The sequence below is a fragment of the Chionomys nivalis genome, chromosome 4, assembly GCF_950005125.1.
Source record: "Chionomys nivalis chromosome 4, mChiNiv1.1, whole genome shotgun sequence".
NCBI lineage: Eukaryota > Metazoa > Chordata > Mammalia > Rodentia > Cricetidae > Chionomys > Chionomys nivalis.
Window position 1 is genome coordinate 58,879,206 of NC_080089.1, and position 16,496 is coordinate 58,895,701.

Genomic DNA, 16,496 nt, shown 5'->3' on the forward strand with positions numbered 1-16,496 from the left:
TCGTAGGGTCCCTTCCGCAGCTTACTTCCAGTCGGGTTGGCTAGCTTTTCCCCCTACCCTTGCAAGCTTTCAGATAGCCCCAATGTCATGATGCTGTTACCTAGTAGGTCTCGGGTCAGCCCTTCAAATCACCAACATAGTCCTGGATCTCCTCCATTCCCTGGTGTACTTTTTTTTTTTTTTTTTTTTTTTTTTTTTTTTTTTTTTTAGAACATCACTCCTTAAGCAAACCGTGCTACCTGTTTTCTACCCAGTCGGGATCCTTTCTTCGCTTGTAAAGAAATTCCCAGGAAAACTTAAAGATTATTTACTTAGTCCAGTCTATTCACGCCGTTGGATATTATAAGCGGTCAGACTGAGACCCACCCATGTTTGGACCCTTTGGGCGGGCTGCTGAAAGAGAGAGAGGGAAGAGTGTAGAAGCTCAGAGAAGGAGGATGTGTGTACCATTATACAAGGTCGAACAGCTTGCTTGCTCCTCATCTTGCCTTAGTAGAACGAAAGAACCAGTCTAAATCAGACGCTTTAGGGGCTTCTGTAAGGATTAAGTTGCATTATGCCAATGAAGATAAGCAAGTCTCCATATAGTATTTATCTCACCTCTTTGTAGATTTTTACAGATATATAGGTTTTAATTAGAATTTTAAATGTACTGTTTTTGAACTTGTTAGGAAAACAGGGTTTATAGCTGTTCACCCCTGAAGACTAAGGTTGTTTAGTAATTTTTAACCAACGGATGTTGCTGTCTTCTCCACGGGGCAAATATAAATGTCATTCAGTGTCGAAGTCATTGCTAACAGCCTTCTCAGTAATAGTAGAATAATGAATAAAATGTTTGTTGAAGTTGTACTCCTGAGATGCAAAAAAGGAAATGTAATGTTAAATTAAGTGTTAAGTGTATAATTTTAATGTTAATGCAAGGGTGAGAGATAATAAGATCTTTGTAGTTAGTACTTAAAGTTTTATTTTTTTTCATTGTGTCTGTGCCTTCGTGTAATATAGGGAGAAAAATCAATTGACATTATAGGTACTAGTGAGACACTGTTTAAAAGTCAAAAGGGTCAGAACAATAATGTAGTTTTAAAAAGTTTAATCTCCAGCCACTCATTTTCTATTTTTCAGCTTCTGTAACTGGTATGGGGTGATATTTCCAGCATTTACAAACTTTTATCTACTTACAGTCTTAAGATACACAAGTTACAGCCGGGCAATGGTGGCGCACGCCTTTAATCCCAGCACTCGGGAGGCAGAGGCAGGCGGATCTCTGTGAGTTCGAGACCAGCCTGGTCTACAGAGCTAGTTCCAGGACAGGCTCCAAAGCCACAGAGAAACCCTGTCTCGAACCCCCCCCCCCAAAAAAAAGACACAAGTTACATACAAATGGTTCTGTTTTCAAATAACACTGCTAAGTCTCCGTTATCATTCAGCAATAGTATGCATGGAAAAACCTCACTTACGGACTGATAGTATTCCATTTTGATGGATATGGATGTATTTTCAGTCCTTTTACAAAAATTTCTGAATGCTTTATTTTAAATATATGTTCTGTTATGTATGAATGATTTTCATGATTTGAAAAAAAAATCTGATTTTGTGTTGAACCTATACAAAGAAGATTATCTAAGTGATGTTCTCATTGACTTTCTGAACAACTGTCTTGACTAGTTTTGGTGGTGGTTATATTTATCAGAAAAATGTTCAGGTTTTGTATTTTTAAAAGTCACTTTAGAGCAGATTAAAAGTAGAATAAAGTTGCTGGGCAGTAGTGGTGGTGCATGCCTTAGATCCCAGCACTTGGGAGGCAGAGGCAGGTGGATCGCAGCAAGTTTCAGGACAGCCAGGACTGTTACACAGAGAAACCTTGTCTTGAAACATCAAAAAACAAATAAATAAATAAAATAGAATAAGCTAGTTGACTAGTCTTAGTGATTTGAGGGAAGAGAATACAGAGAGCACAGAATTCTAGATATCTTGCTAATCTTTTCCCTTATAAGTGGGGGCGACATGATAAATATTTTTACTTCATGACAGAAGCATAGGTTCAGTTGTGACATGTTAAATTATTGGCTATTAGATGAATTTGTGACCGAAATTCATAAAATGAGGTTTGTGTTAGTAAATTTTGCAAGCAAGGATGTATATAGATAGAGGGAAAAGATTTCAGGCAGAAACCATTGTTAAAGCTCATAAAAACCTAGATTAAGTTTTTTTCAAAAGTTTTATTAGTGAAAACCACAACCTAATGTGTTATTTTTACTACTAGTGTTACTTTTTAGAATCTTATTTTTATTTCTTAGAGTATGTCTTTGTGCGCTTATGTGTATGAGAGTGTTTGGAGCTAAAAGAGTGTGTCAGAACCCCCCTGAAGCTGGAGTTAGATGTAGTTAGAGCAGTTGGACAATAGGCTCTAGGAACCTTACTAGGGTCCTCTGCAAGAACAGGATGAACTCTTAACCTCTCAGCAACCTTTCCAGTCTCACTATTACTATTTTTTGTAATAGGGTCTCATGTCCCTCAAAACTCATGTAGCCCAGGCTGGTCTTGAACTCCTTAACTCTACCTCTGGAATGCTGGGATTGCATGAATGTGCTGCTGTCTCTTTAATGCAGTGCTCTAGACCGAACCCAGGACTTTGTGAATGTCAGGCAGACACTATCAGTTGAGCTGTGTCTCTAGTCCATTTATTATTTTTGTGAGATAGTGTCTTTCCATTTAATTTAGTTGTCCTAGAGTTCTCTATATAGCCTAGGCTGGTTTCAAACTCTTGAGCACACTAAGCCCTCAGATTAGTGTGCTAGCACACAGTGCTAATGTAGGACTTTAAATTTGAATTAATTTAGTGATATACAGTTTATGAAGAGATGGTATAAATTCATTTTTTTTTTTTTTTTTGGTTTTTTCGAGACAGGGTTTCTCTGTGGTTTTGGAGCCTGTCCTGGAACTAGCTCTTGTAGACCAGGCTGGTCTCGAACTCACATAGATCCGCCTGCCTCTGCCTCCCGAGTGCTGGGATTAAAGGCGTGCGCCACCACCGCCCGGCCAAAATTTCAGTGCTTTTGTCTTTTTTTTTTAAAATTTATTTATTATGTGATGCCTGAAGAGGGCACCAGATCTTATTAGAGATGGTTGTGAGCCACCATGTGGGTGTTGGGAATTGAACTCAGGACTTCTGGAAGAACAGTCAGTGCTCTTACACTCTGAGCCATCTCTCCAGCCCCAGTGCCTTTGTCTTTTTTTTTTTTTTTTTTAAAGATTTATTTATTAAGCATACAATGTACTGCTGGCAAGGAAGGCACCAGATCTCATTACAGATGGTTGTGAGCCACCATGTGGTTGCTGGGAATTGAACTCGGGACCTCTGGAAGAGCAACCAGTGCTCTTACCCTCTGAGCCATCTCTCCAGCCCCCCTGTTTTTGTTTTGTTTTTAATTTGATGGTGTTTTGCTGCTTTGTATATAGCTGCTGATGTATTTTGAACTCTGGGGCTCAGTTGATCTTCTTGCCTCAGCTACTTACTTAGGTAGTTGGAACTGCTCATGTGCACCATTCTGCTCAACTAAACTTAATATGTTTCAAAAGAAATATTACTTAAGTAGAAATTAGTAATATACGGCCTTTTTTCTCATCATTTTGAATTATGTAGATATTTATCCAATCTTTATTATTTTTTATTTAATTATTTTAATTTTTACCATGTATGTGTCTACCAGTGTCAGTGGGGGCCAGAAAAAGGCATCAACTCTCCTAAAGCTGGAGTTATAGGCATTTGTAAGCTGCCTGTTATAGGTGCTGGGGTTTGAACTTGCATCCTCCGGAAGAGTAGCAAGTGCTCTTATCTATTTCAGCCTCTCAATCATTAACATTTTCAAAGAGGAACCGAAAGTTTGAGAGTAAGTTGGCCAAGGATATTAAATATTAAGTTTTAAAAAAATTTTGAATGATTGATTTTTTTTTAGGAATATTAATAATTTGAAGTAAACAGACTTTTCAGATATTTTAAAAATACATCAACTTGAGTCAAGCATGGTATTATAGAACTGCAGTTCCAAGCTGGGTGGTGGTGGCGCATGCCTTTAATCCCAGCACTTGGGAGGCAGAGGCAGAGGCAGGCGGGTCTCTGTGAGTTCAAATAAGGTTGTTTTAAAGATGATCCTTATAGCCGGGCAGTGGTGGCACACACCTTTAATTCCAGCACTTGAGAGGCAGAGGCAGGTGGATCTCTGTGAGTTTGAGACCAGCCTGGTCTACAAGAGCTAGTTCCAGGACAGGCTTCAAAGCTACAGAGAAATTCTATCTCGAAAAACCAAAAGAAAAACAAAAAAAAAAACTACAGTTCTATTACTGAGGGAGCCTGAAGCAGGATTGCTAAAAATTCAAGGCAAGCCAGGCTGAGTAGAAAGACTGTCTCAAAAAAGAACAAACAACCCTCAAAGCAACAACGAAACATAACTCCCCAACCAACAAAAGCATTCCAATTTAATATTGATTCCAATTTAATATTGAATCAATTTAATTGATTCCTGCATCTACAGAGGCTATCTAGAACTCTTGTCTTTGCTTTATACCTCATTTGGTAAAAGACCTCTGTATGGTGGTGTCACATTTCATAAGTACTCCAATCCAAAAATAAAACAGAACTGTCTCTTCCCCACAAAAGTAGGAACAGAGCAGACAGAAACTGCTATTCAATTTATCTTGATTTCTTATCTTGATTAATGGCACCCCTCTGTTCTCATCAATTTTTTAGGAACTCATAAAAATCATCTTTTATTCTATTTAGTTGTACCACTAATATCCAGTTTGCCATTTTTTTTTTTTTTTTTTTTTTTGTTTTTCGAGACAGGGTTTCTCTGTGGCTTTGGAGCCTGTCCTGGAACTAGCTCTGTAGACCAGGCTGGTCTCGAACTCACAGAGATCCGCCTGCCTCTGCCTCCCAACTGCTGGGATTAAAGGCGTGCGCCACCACCGCCCGGCTTTTTTTTTTTTTTTTTTTTGGATTTTTGAGACGATTTCTCTGTAGCTTTTGGTTCCTGTCCTGGAACTAGCTCTTGTAGACCAGTCTGGCCTCGAACTCACAGAGATCCGCCTGCCTCTGCCTCCCGAGTGCTGGGATTAAAGGCGTGCGCCACCACCGTCCAGCTTGTTTTGTTTTTTTGAGACAGAGTTTCTTTGTAACTTTGGAGCCTGTCCTGGAACTAGCTCTTGTAGACGAGGCTGGTCTCGAACTCACAAAGATCCGCCTGCCTCTGCCTCCCGACTGCTGGGATTAAAGGCATGTGCCAGCACTGCCTGGCTCAGTTTGTCATTATTTCTTGCACCTTCTTTATCGTAATATTTCACAACCTTCTTTTCTTCTGTATTCTTTCTTTTAAATTCAAATGCCTCTTAGGCTTCTGTGATGCTTTCCAAATGGTTAATCTTTTTGCTTTCTGTCTTCTTCTGTTTGTTTCTTTTCCATTCTTTGCACTGCTGCCAAAATCAAGTATTCTAAGATACTCTTAGGCTCATCCAGTTGCAAGGAAGAGACTCAGGTTACCTTAAGTAGTTAAAGAGTGCTTTTGGAAACATGCAGAAGGGAGCCCAGTAAAAATGAAACAAGTTGACTTCAAGAAGAAAAGGAACCTGTTAAGTTGGAAACAAGAAAAAAAAATTGGAAACAGGAGAAGACAGATTTCACTTTAATTTGTGATGGTGCTGTGAATAGAACCCAGGGTCTTGTGCATGCTAAGCTCATTCCACTGAGCCACACCCAAGACGTAGGTTTTACCTCAAGTTAGTTGCTGCTTTGTTTTTGCTTAATCTCTCTGTCTTTTCTTCTTCTGTTTTATAGCTTCCATTTATTCCTTAGTTCTGGCTTTTGTAACTACCTTGTCATCAGCATGACAACACCTTGCTTTCTGACTGCTGTCTTTTATTTTATTTTTGTTTTTTAGAGACAAAATTTTTCTGTGTGTAGTCCTGGTTGTCCTGGAACTGTACTGTAGACCAAGCTGGCCTTGAACTCAAAGAGATCCACCTGTCTTTGCTTCACAAGTAGTAGGATTAAAGGCCAGTTTCACCACTACCCAGGGGCTGCTGTCTTTTAAACATCAGATCTTGAGATAACTCCTTTGTATTCTAGGACTTTATCATTTGAATGCTCATGAAATAATTTCTTTGGCTCAGTTCTTTTATTTGCTTTTTCCTTCTCTTCCCAGTGGCTGCTAGCTAGCATTGAGAGACCATTCCTAGCCACCCATATTGGTTGTGTAATGTGTATACATATGTGTGTTGGGGCAGAATCATGGTTAAAAGTATGGAGTGGTATTCTGGGTAGTTTCTACAAAATGGGATTGTAAACTTGGAAGGCAATGTCATTGACATGATGATATGAATGCACATTTAATTGTCCTTTCCAGTTGAAGATCCTCAGTGCTTTCTTGTTTCTTTCAGGATAAAGTTTAAGCTGTGGCATGGCATGTCACACACCATCTCTTCTCTAGCTTTGTTTGTTTGAGACAGAATCTTACTGTGTAGCCCTGACTCTGTTGTAATTCACTATGTATACCAAGATGGCTTTGAAGTCACAGAAATTTGCCTGCCTCAACCTCTTGAGTGCTGAGATTGGGAGGGTCCCACATTGGACCCCAGGCTAGCCTTGAACATGGACCCGTTCTTCTATCTCTGCCACCTGAGCTTTTTTTCCTTTGCTTTCTCCCTGAATTCGTTTATGCATTTTTTTTTTTTTTTAACTGAATTTAGTTTTCTTGTCTTCAGCCTGTGTTTCCTTTCAATCCCATGCTTGGCTAGTTCCTATCCAACCTCTAGGGTTCAGTTCGGGGATATCTTTTCCAGGAAGCTTTCCTTTATTTAACTCCTTCTGGATTAAAGTGTATGTGTGTTGTCTGTGACAGCTCTCTATGGAAGTCACCTCATTATTAGTCTATTTATTTTCCTTTCTAGGTTTTACTTTCTTTGGTAAAGGTGATAGTATAAGTGCCATGTAGTTGTAACACAGGTATTTAGATTGGAGATTCTATTTATTGTGTGTATGCACGCCTGTGGGTGCACATGGGCCTTTTGTAGTTCAGAGGACAACTTGGAGTCAGTTCTTTTTTTCTGCTATGTAGGTTCCTGGAGGCTAGAACTCAGGTCATCAGGCTTGGCAGCAAAGGAGCCCATTTTGCCAGCCTTATCCATTCTTTGATCGAGGGGCATTTAGGTTGTTTCCAGGTTCTGGCTATGACAAACAAAGCTGCTATGAACATAGTTGAGCACATGTCCTTGTGGCACGATTGAACATCCTTTGGATATATACCCAAAAGTGGTATGACTGGGTCTTGAGGAAGGTTGTTTCCTAATTTTCTGAGAAATCATCACACTGACATCCAAAGGGGATGTACCAGCTTGCATTCCCACCAGCAATACAGAAATGTTCCCTTTACCCCACAACCTCTCCAACATAAGTTGTCATCAGTGTTATTGATCTTGGCCATTCTTTCAGGTGTAAGATGGAATCTCAGAGTTGTTTTGATTTGCATTTCTCTGATGACTAAGGATGTTGAACATTTCCTTAAGTGTCTTTCAGCCATTTTAGATTCCTCTGTTGAGACTTCCTAATCAAGTCCTCTAAGAACTGGATTAGGATTAGAAGAAGACATAAAGTAGTTTGGGAAATCCTAACAATATTCTATTTTGAGGTACTGAGTACTGATTACATAAATATATACACTTAATGAAAACTCTGGATTTTTATTATCTGAGTACTTTTTTTTTTTTTTTTTTTGATTTTTCGAAGCAGCCTTTCTCTGTAGCTTTGGAGCCTGTCCTGAGATCTACCTGCCTCCGCCACTTAAGTGCTGGGATTAAAGGTGTGCACCACCAGTGCCCAGCTAAATGGGATAACTCTTAGCATACAAGTTTCTCTGTTTTGTTTTGATTTTTTCCAGACTAGGTTTCTTTATGTAGCCCTGGCTTTTGTGAAACTGAATTAGTAGACCAGGCTTGCTTTGGACTCAGATCCTCCTACCTTTGTCACCCAAGGTCTGGGATTACAGGTACATTCCATCACACCCAGCTTTTGAGTGTATCTTTTAAATAAGCATGGCAGGTAGGAATTTGATTTTGTAGAAATAACATATATAACATATTATAAAAACATAGTTGCTCTATTTTTATGCAACCAACTAAAACCACATTACACTAAATTTATAGTATAGAACGTTTATATTAGGAAGGATTTGTTGGTTAGAGTGGTGTAAAAGATTAGATAGGGGCTGGAGCGATGTCTCAGCGGTTAAGAGCATTGCCTGCTCTTCCAAAGGTTCGGAGTTCAATTCCCAGCAACCACATGGTGGCTCATAACACCTGTAATAAAGTTTGGTACCCTCTTCTGGCCTGGAGACACACACACAGACAGAATATTGTATACATAATAAATAAATAAATATTTTACAAAAAAGATTAGATAAATTGAAGTATATTTGGTGAAAGTGACCTATTTTGATGGAGAACATGCTCAGAATAGGCATAATAAATGTGTACTTTCAGAATTGTGTTTGGCATTTGGTTTTTAATGTGAATCATGTTGTGTATTTTGATAGTGGGGTTATCCAGGAGGCACTGAATATAAGTTTTCCTCAGAGTGAGGATAGGACTAGTTGTTGTGTGTCTTAGCTAAATTTGGAAAAAATACTTCTTTTTCACTGCTAGCAATAATTGTTACTTTTCTTAAACCATCAAGTGTATATATAGATCTTTGAATACATAGGTATCCTTTTAAACATACGTTTCCTGTAGTTAGGCTTTTCTGTCTGTTAATATTAAATCTATGCTGTCTAATTAAGTTGAAAGAATATGGACTTTTTTGGGGAGGGGGTCAACGACGACACAGTGTTTTTTTGTAGCCACCTGACTGTCCTGGAACTGGAACTCAGAGATCTGCCTGTCTCTGCCTCCCATATGCTGTACCAGCACTGCTGGGCCAAGAATATGGACCCACCAGGGGTGTCCATCTGTAGCCCTGGCTGTCCTGGAACTCACTCTATAGAACAGGCTGGCCTTGAACTTTCATTATATCTACTTGTCTGCTGGGATTAAAGGTCTGGGCCTCTTGCTGCAGACTGGAGGTGGAATCTTGATATGCTTTTCCCAAGGCCATTTACAAGCCTGGGCCAAGCCCGGCAGTAGTGGTGTACACTTTTAATCCCAGCACTCGGGAGGCAAAGACAGGCAGATCTCTGTGAGTTTGAGGCCAGCCTGGTCTACAAGAACTTCCAGAACAGGCCCCAAAGGTATAGAGAAATCCAGTCTCGAAAAACCAAACCAAGCCGGGCGGTGGTGGCGCATGCCTTTAATCCCAGCACTCAGGAGGCAGAGGCAGGTGGATCTCTGTGAGTTTGAGACCAGCCTGGTCTACAAGAGCTAGTTCCAGGACAGGCTCCAAAGCCACAGAGAAACCCTGTCTCGAAAAACCAAAAAAAACCAAGAAAAACCAAATCATTAAAAAAACCAAACCTGGGCCATAGCAGTTGGAATTGCAGGTGAATGTCACAGACCCTGGCTAGAATTGAGTATGTAAAAGCTTCTTTCTTCAATATAGCTGTCTCTTGTTATGTTTAAGAATTTCATTAGGATAAGTGACTAATCATAGTGACTTTTTTTTTTTTTTTTACTATTTTTTTGTTGCTGTTAACAGAAGTAAATATAAAGGTAATTTACAATCTATTTTTTTTTTTTTTTTTTTTTTTTGGTCTTTTCGAGACAGGGTTTCTCTGTAGCTTTGGAGCCTGTCCTGGAACTAGCTCTTGTAGACCAGGCTGGCCTCGAACTCACAAAGAGATCCACCTGCCTCTGCCTCCCGAGTGCTGGGTACAATCTATCTTTTAACTGTCATATTTTACAGCTCAAAATATTTGAAAGAAATGTGTTTCTGGGCATGGTGCTACACATCTCTAATCCTAGCGTTTGGCAGAAGGATTGCTGCACGTTTGAGGTCAGCCTAGTCTACACAGTGAGTTCCAGGCCAGCCAGAGATATGAAGTGAGATTCCTTCTAAAATGGGGTATGGGAAGAGGAAGGGCTTTTCTTGTTATCTCAGTACATTGGATTAATGGATAATAGAATGTATTTTGGGTCAGGTATCATTTTGAATGTGTTGTGTTTGGCAATGACAGCCATTCCTTAAATCATTGACAGGTTTTAGTACTATTGCTGTTTGTAGTGTGTTAAGTATTTGTTTGCAGTCTGCTTACTCTTATCGATCATCTGATAGTGGCCTGAGTAATCTTTCTTTCACTCTTTGTTTTTTTAATGGAGAAAGTTCTTCAGGAGACTGTAGACATCTTCATAAGTGATTTTTCAATCATTTTCCCCCTGAATACTGTTTGAAACTTTATTTTCTTTTAGTTTTCCTGCCCCCTCCAATTCTTTTCTCAGTGATAAAATCTACTCACATTGAAAAGTTAAAATGGAAAGGGGAGGATAAAAAGGTTGAATGTATATGCTGTCTGTATTCAAAGTTAGAACTAGTTGCCTTCCATAGCGCTATGAATTACTGGATTATTCTTTATGTGTCTGCATATTTTGCTGAACTTCTTGATAGTAAATGACAGAAACCATGACAAGTTTGTTTCAAAGTACTTTTTAAAAAGTACATTTTTTAAAAGCTTGTTTTGGCCGGGCGGTGGTGGCGCACGCCTTTAATCCCAGCACTCGGGAGGTAGAGGCAGGCGGATCTCTGTGAGTTCGAGACCAGCCTGGTCTACAGAGCTAGTTCCAGGACAGGCTCCAAAGCCACAGAGAAACCCTGTCTCAAAAAAAACCAAAAAAAAAAAAAAAAAAAATAGCTTGTTTTGTGTATGTGTAGGTGTGGAGACCAGAGGAAGCTTGTGGGCGTTGATTTTCTCCTTTACTATGTAATTTCTGGGGATGGAACTTAGGTAACCTTGTTTGGTAGCAGGTACCTTTACTTGCTGAGCCATTTTACTGGCCCAGAAAATATTTCTTAAAAAATAGATATTCTTTACACTTCTAGTTTACCATTGCCAAAACCTTAGGATAATAATAATTCTCCATAAATTAAGTAATTTATTGTGTTTGTGCTCCATGGTGTGCATGCTGAGGTCCGAGGGTATCCACAGGGGTTATTCTTCTCTACTGTGGGTTCTGGGGAGTGAACTCAAGTTACGAGCTCATTGGCAAGTGCTTTTACACACTGAACCATCTGGCTGACCTTCTAGTAAAAATTTTAATTTTCACTCTATATTTGAAATTTCCTAGTTGTTTCTTAAAATAAAAATTTCAAATTAGAATTCAATTTTTTTCATTTCATTTATCTCCTTTATTGAGAAAAATTTCTCACAAGATACTGTAATGTTCTTCTCCCCAAAATACTGAAATTGCCTTGAAAAGAGCAGATTATTTTGAAGAACAGCTTATTTTCTAGAGTTATTTGTTTATTGACTGTTGTTTAACTTGCTCTTTTCTGGGCTCTATTTTGGAATTGGAGGCTATGTTCTTAAGGCTTGAATGTATGCTATTTTTTTTTTTTTTGGTAAAATCTTTCATAAGAGTCGGTATATATCATGTATGATATGTATGTATCATCTATGCTGTGGCCACAGATATGAGAATAGCTATGACTTCAGTCCAACCAAAAATTGTAAACTTAATAAATCTTAAAATCCTTTTGACAACACTATTGAGAGGTTCTCAAGCATGAATTTTGCAGATGACAACATAGTGTTAAAGTGTTAAGAGGTTGAACAAGTCTGGAGACACATGATATTCAGTGTCCCACTATTAGTAATCCAAGTTTGACAGGGTTTAAGGTGGTATTTGCTATAACTTTGTATTTTAAAACTACCTTTTTTCTCCTAAATCAAGTATACTTATGTGAGTTGTATTTTCACACCATATTGTATTCTGTTCTTTAGTGTTTTAGTAATTGTCAATTTTTTGTAGTTCCAAAAAAAGTACTTGGGGCCGGAGAGATGACTTAGAGGTTAAAGAGCTTCCTTCCAGAGATACTGAGTTCAATTCCCAGTAACCACTGGGTGGCTCACAAACATCTGTACTTAGATATCTGGTGCCCTCTTCTGGCCTGCAGGCATACAATATAATAAATAGAACACTATAATAAATAAATAAATCTTAAAAGTACTTAGCAAAGTTCAAGTTTCTTTTTCCTTTTGTCAGTGGACTATATTTTAATAAGGCTATATTTGTTGTTTAGAATATTATATAGCACTCTTTATTTTCTTTGTGTGATTGGTGCCAGTTGATATGTATTAATGTCTAGTTTTTATTTTAGAATTCATTTCTCTTGATTTATTTCTCTTGTTTCACTATATAAAATAGCTGCATAGTACAAAAGGAGAAACCATATGGCAAGATAAACTAGGGAATCTCATTTATGTGTATATGTATATATGTATATTTTTCTTTCAAATTCTTGTTTATACACTCAAATTAGCATACTGTATATGCTGTTTTGTACTTGATTTAAAAAATTGCATTCAGTCTGTTTCTGGCAACCATTCCTTATTAGTACATAAAGATTCTCTCTCCCTCCTTCCCTTTCTTCTTTTTTCAGATAGTGTGTCATAGCCCTGGCTGTTTTGGTACTCACTTTGTAGACCAGACTGGCCTTGAACTCACAGAGATACATCAGTCTCTGTATCTTGGGTGCTGGGATTAAAGACCACCACCCCGGCTCCATTTTCTATTTTAGTTTTTGTTGTTTTGTTATTTGAATTTTGAGACAGGGTCTCTCTATGTAACCTTGGCTGTTCTGGAGTACAGAAGCCTGCATGCCTCAACTTATAGCATGCTTGCTGGTCTTAAAGCTGTGTGCTATCACTCCCGGCTTTAAAAGACAGGGTTTCTCTGTAGCTTTGGAGCCTGCCTGGAACTAGCTCTTGTAGACCAGACTGGCATCGAACTCAAAGAGATCCGCCTGCCTCTGCCTACCAAGTGCTGGGATTAAAGGCGTGTGCCACCACCACCCAGCTCTGTCACAGATTTTCCCTCCCTCCCTCCCTCCTTCCCTCTCCCTCCCTCCCTCCCTCCCTCCCTCCCTCCCTCCCTCCCTCCCTCCCTCCCTCCCTCCCTCCCTCCCTCCCTCCCTCCATTTTTACATTAATTGTGTCTGTATGTACATACTTACATAGGTCAGAGAATAATTTTCTGGAGAGATTTTTCTCCTACCATATGAATATGGTGTCAAATTCAGGTTATTAGACTTGGTGACAAGTGCTTTTGTCTCTGAGCATCTCATTAGCCCTACTCTTGTTGAATTTCTAAGTTCAAAGAAACCCAAAATTATATATACACTGAGTGGGAGGTGCTGGGGAATTAGCTGTCAATAAAGTATTTCCCATGCAAACAACCTGACTTTGATTCCCAGAACTCATTAAAAAAAAGCAGTGTTAGTGTGCACTTTTAATTCTGGCACTATGGACGTTGAAACAGGCAAATCCTTGTAGCGTTCTGGCCAAGCAGCTTACCTTAATGACAAGCCTAAGGACAGTAAGAAATTCATTTTTAAAGTTTTTTTTTAATTTTTTAAATTACAGCTTTCTTCATTTAATATATTTTAATTATTTTAATTATTTTTAATTATTTTAATTATTTTTCTTTCTTTTCTTTTTTTGAGACTGGACTTCACTTTGTATCTCTGGAATTATATAGACCAGGCTGGGCTCCAGCTCACAGAGATCCATCTGCCTGCGCTTTCCCAATGCTAGGATTAAAGGCATGTGTTACTATTCCTGGCCATATAATATTTTTTAATCATGTTTTTCCACCTTTCTCAATTCCTCTCAGATCCTCTCCAATTCCCTACATACCCAGCTTTATGTTCTTTCTTTCTCAAAAACAAATACACACATACAACCCCCCCCCCAAAAAAAACCCAGAGCAAGAAACACACCTCAAAAATGAAAATCAAAAGATGCAGATAAAAGACCAACAAAACAAAACCAAAATTCACAACAAAACAAAATGAAACAAAAAGTCCACAGAAGCATCACTGAGTTCATTTTCTGTTGGCCAGCTAACTTCTTCTGGACATAGGGCTTGCCTTGGAGTGTTGGTAGATATACACAGTGACAAAAACTGATTTTCCCTTTGCCAGTGGGTATCAGTTCTTCATTAGGGGTGGGAACTACTTTTTTCTCTTAGTACTGGGACCCCCATCTGACTTAAAACCAATTCAGGTTTTCTGTGTATTGTCACAGTCTCTGAGTTCATAGTGCATTTTTTTTTTTTAAGGATGGGTAGGCCCAAGGGAGGATTCCCAAGGTTGCTTTGATGTTGCATGCATACAGTGTAGAAACCTGCACCGCCATACACATGTATATGTTTCATTGTCTAGACCAGCAACCAGAAATACCCCTCTCCTATCTTACTTTGTTTGTCAATATATGTCTCTTTGTAGTAGTAACCTTTCTCCTGAATTTATGAATATAATCTTGATTTGTTGCTGCTGCTTTTTTTTTTTTCCTGGTAAAAAGGAATGAACTTAGAACCCTATGCTTGCTTGCTAGTCAAGTGCTCTGCTACTGCTGTGCTAAATCCTTGACCCAGTCCTTCAGGATTTTAAATGCCAGTAGCATATCCTTAAATACTGTATTGCTTTCATTTTTAAACATGTGAGTTGAATAACTGTTTATTTTATGTGATTAAGAAATTGAGTTTAGCATAATGATTGCAAAATTAATTCCAGATTGTTATAGTTAGTCATAATTTATTAGATTTCACTGTGGTAAATTGAGCCATTAGATTATATTGCCAATTACCCATTCTAGTTTTGATGAACATTTGAGTTGATTTCAATTTCTCGCTCTTATGAGACAAATGGTAGAATGGTTAGTATGCTTATGTCTAATAACAGTACATTTGTATACAGACAAGTTTTCAAAAATGCATGTGACCAGAAATACTTGGTCACAAGAGTAGTTAGATAGGTCACAAAGAATGAGCAAATGAAAACTTAGATGATGACAGGAGTTTTAGTTTTTACTTTTAACTAACAAGCATAAATTTCCCTTGGTCTGTATCCACCTTATATTTATTTATTTATTTATTTATTTATTTACTTACTTACTTACTTACTTACTTACTTACTTACAGGGTCTGTGTAGCTCTGACTGTCCTATTATGTAGATCAGGCTAGCCTATAACTCACAGATTCCCCTGACACTGTATTAAAGGTGTGTGCCATTACACCTAGCTCTTGACTATATCTTCTACATAATCATTACAGTGCAGACTTTTTTTTTTTTAATTTTTTTCTTTTTGGAGACAGGAACTTTGTATTTCTTTTTTTTTTGTTTGTTTGTTTGGTTTTTCTTTTGTTTTTGTTTTTCTAGACAAGGTTTCTCTGTAGCTTTGGAGCCTGTCCTGGAGCTAGCTTCTTAGACCAGGCTGGCCTTGAACTCACAGAGATCTGCCTGCTTCTGCCCCCCCAAGTACTGGGATTAAAGGCGTGAGCCACCACCGCCCGGCCTGTATAGACTTTAGCACTAGATGTTGGTAGATTCTTCAGTTTTTGCCAAATGATAGTATCTTATGATTTAATGTTTCGTTTCCTTGATTGTTATTGAAACTGGGCATTTTTCCTACCTTTTACCTTTTTTTTTCTTCTTTTTGATCTTAAACTGGCTCTGAAGCCTAGATTATCTTAGAACTCTAGCTCCTCTGGCCTCAGCTTCTTTATCGCTGAGGTATAGCATGTACTTCATTATTTGAATTTCTTCTTTTTTTTAAAAAAAAAAGAAAAGGAAAAAACAAAACTTTTATTAACTGCTTCTATTTCAATAATTTCCTAAGCAACCACTTTGATAAAATTCTTAACCCTTCTTTCTTACACACCACATCTAATTAGCTCAGTCAGTAGACGCTGCCTTCAAAGCCTTGGCAGAACTTGACCCTTCGCCGCCTGTGTGGGTATAAGTCACAGTTTATCTGTGATTCTGAGTGTCCTCTTTATACACTTGCTATCCTTCGCTCCTCACCCAGAACAGGAATCTCTTGTTAAAGCCTTAATCAGATCTCGAGCTTCTTCCAATGACTTTCTATTGCAGGGTAAAAACTATAATCATTACATTGCCCACAGGACCCACAAGATTTAATTCTGTCAAGGAGAATGCTTACCTCTTCTTTTCTTTTCCATGATATTTATTGAGCTCTACATTTTTTTCTGCTCCCCTCCCTGACTCTCCCCTCTCTTCAGTCCTCCCTCAAGCTCCCCATACTCCCAATTTACTCAGATCTTGTCATTTTATACTTTCTACTTCCCATGTAGATTAGATCTATGTAAGTCTCTCTTAGTGTCCCTATTGTTGTCTAAATTCTCTGGGATTGTGGTTTGTAGGCTGGCTTTCTTTGCTTTATGTTTAAAAACCACCTGTGAGTGAGTACATTTGATAATTGTCTTTCTGTGTCTGGGTAACCTCACTCAAAATAATGTTTTCTAGCTCCATCCATTTTCCTGCAAAATTCAAGCTGTCGTT

At 38.4% G+C, this 16,496-nt stretch overlaps 1 protein-coding gene across 7 annotated transcripts in view; it reads left to right on the plus strand.

The window, feature by feature from the left end:
- The window catches only part of Myo9a (myosin IXA), a 197,297-nt gene that overhangs the window by 815 nt on the left and 179,986 nt on the right, over positions 1-16,496 (plus strand). The gene's annotated exons all lie outside the window — the stretch shown is intronic.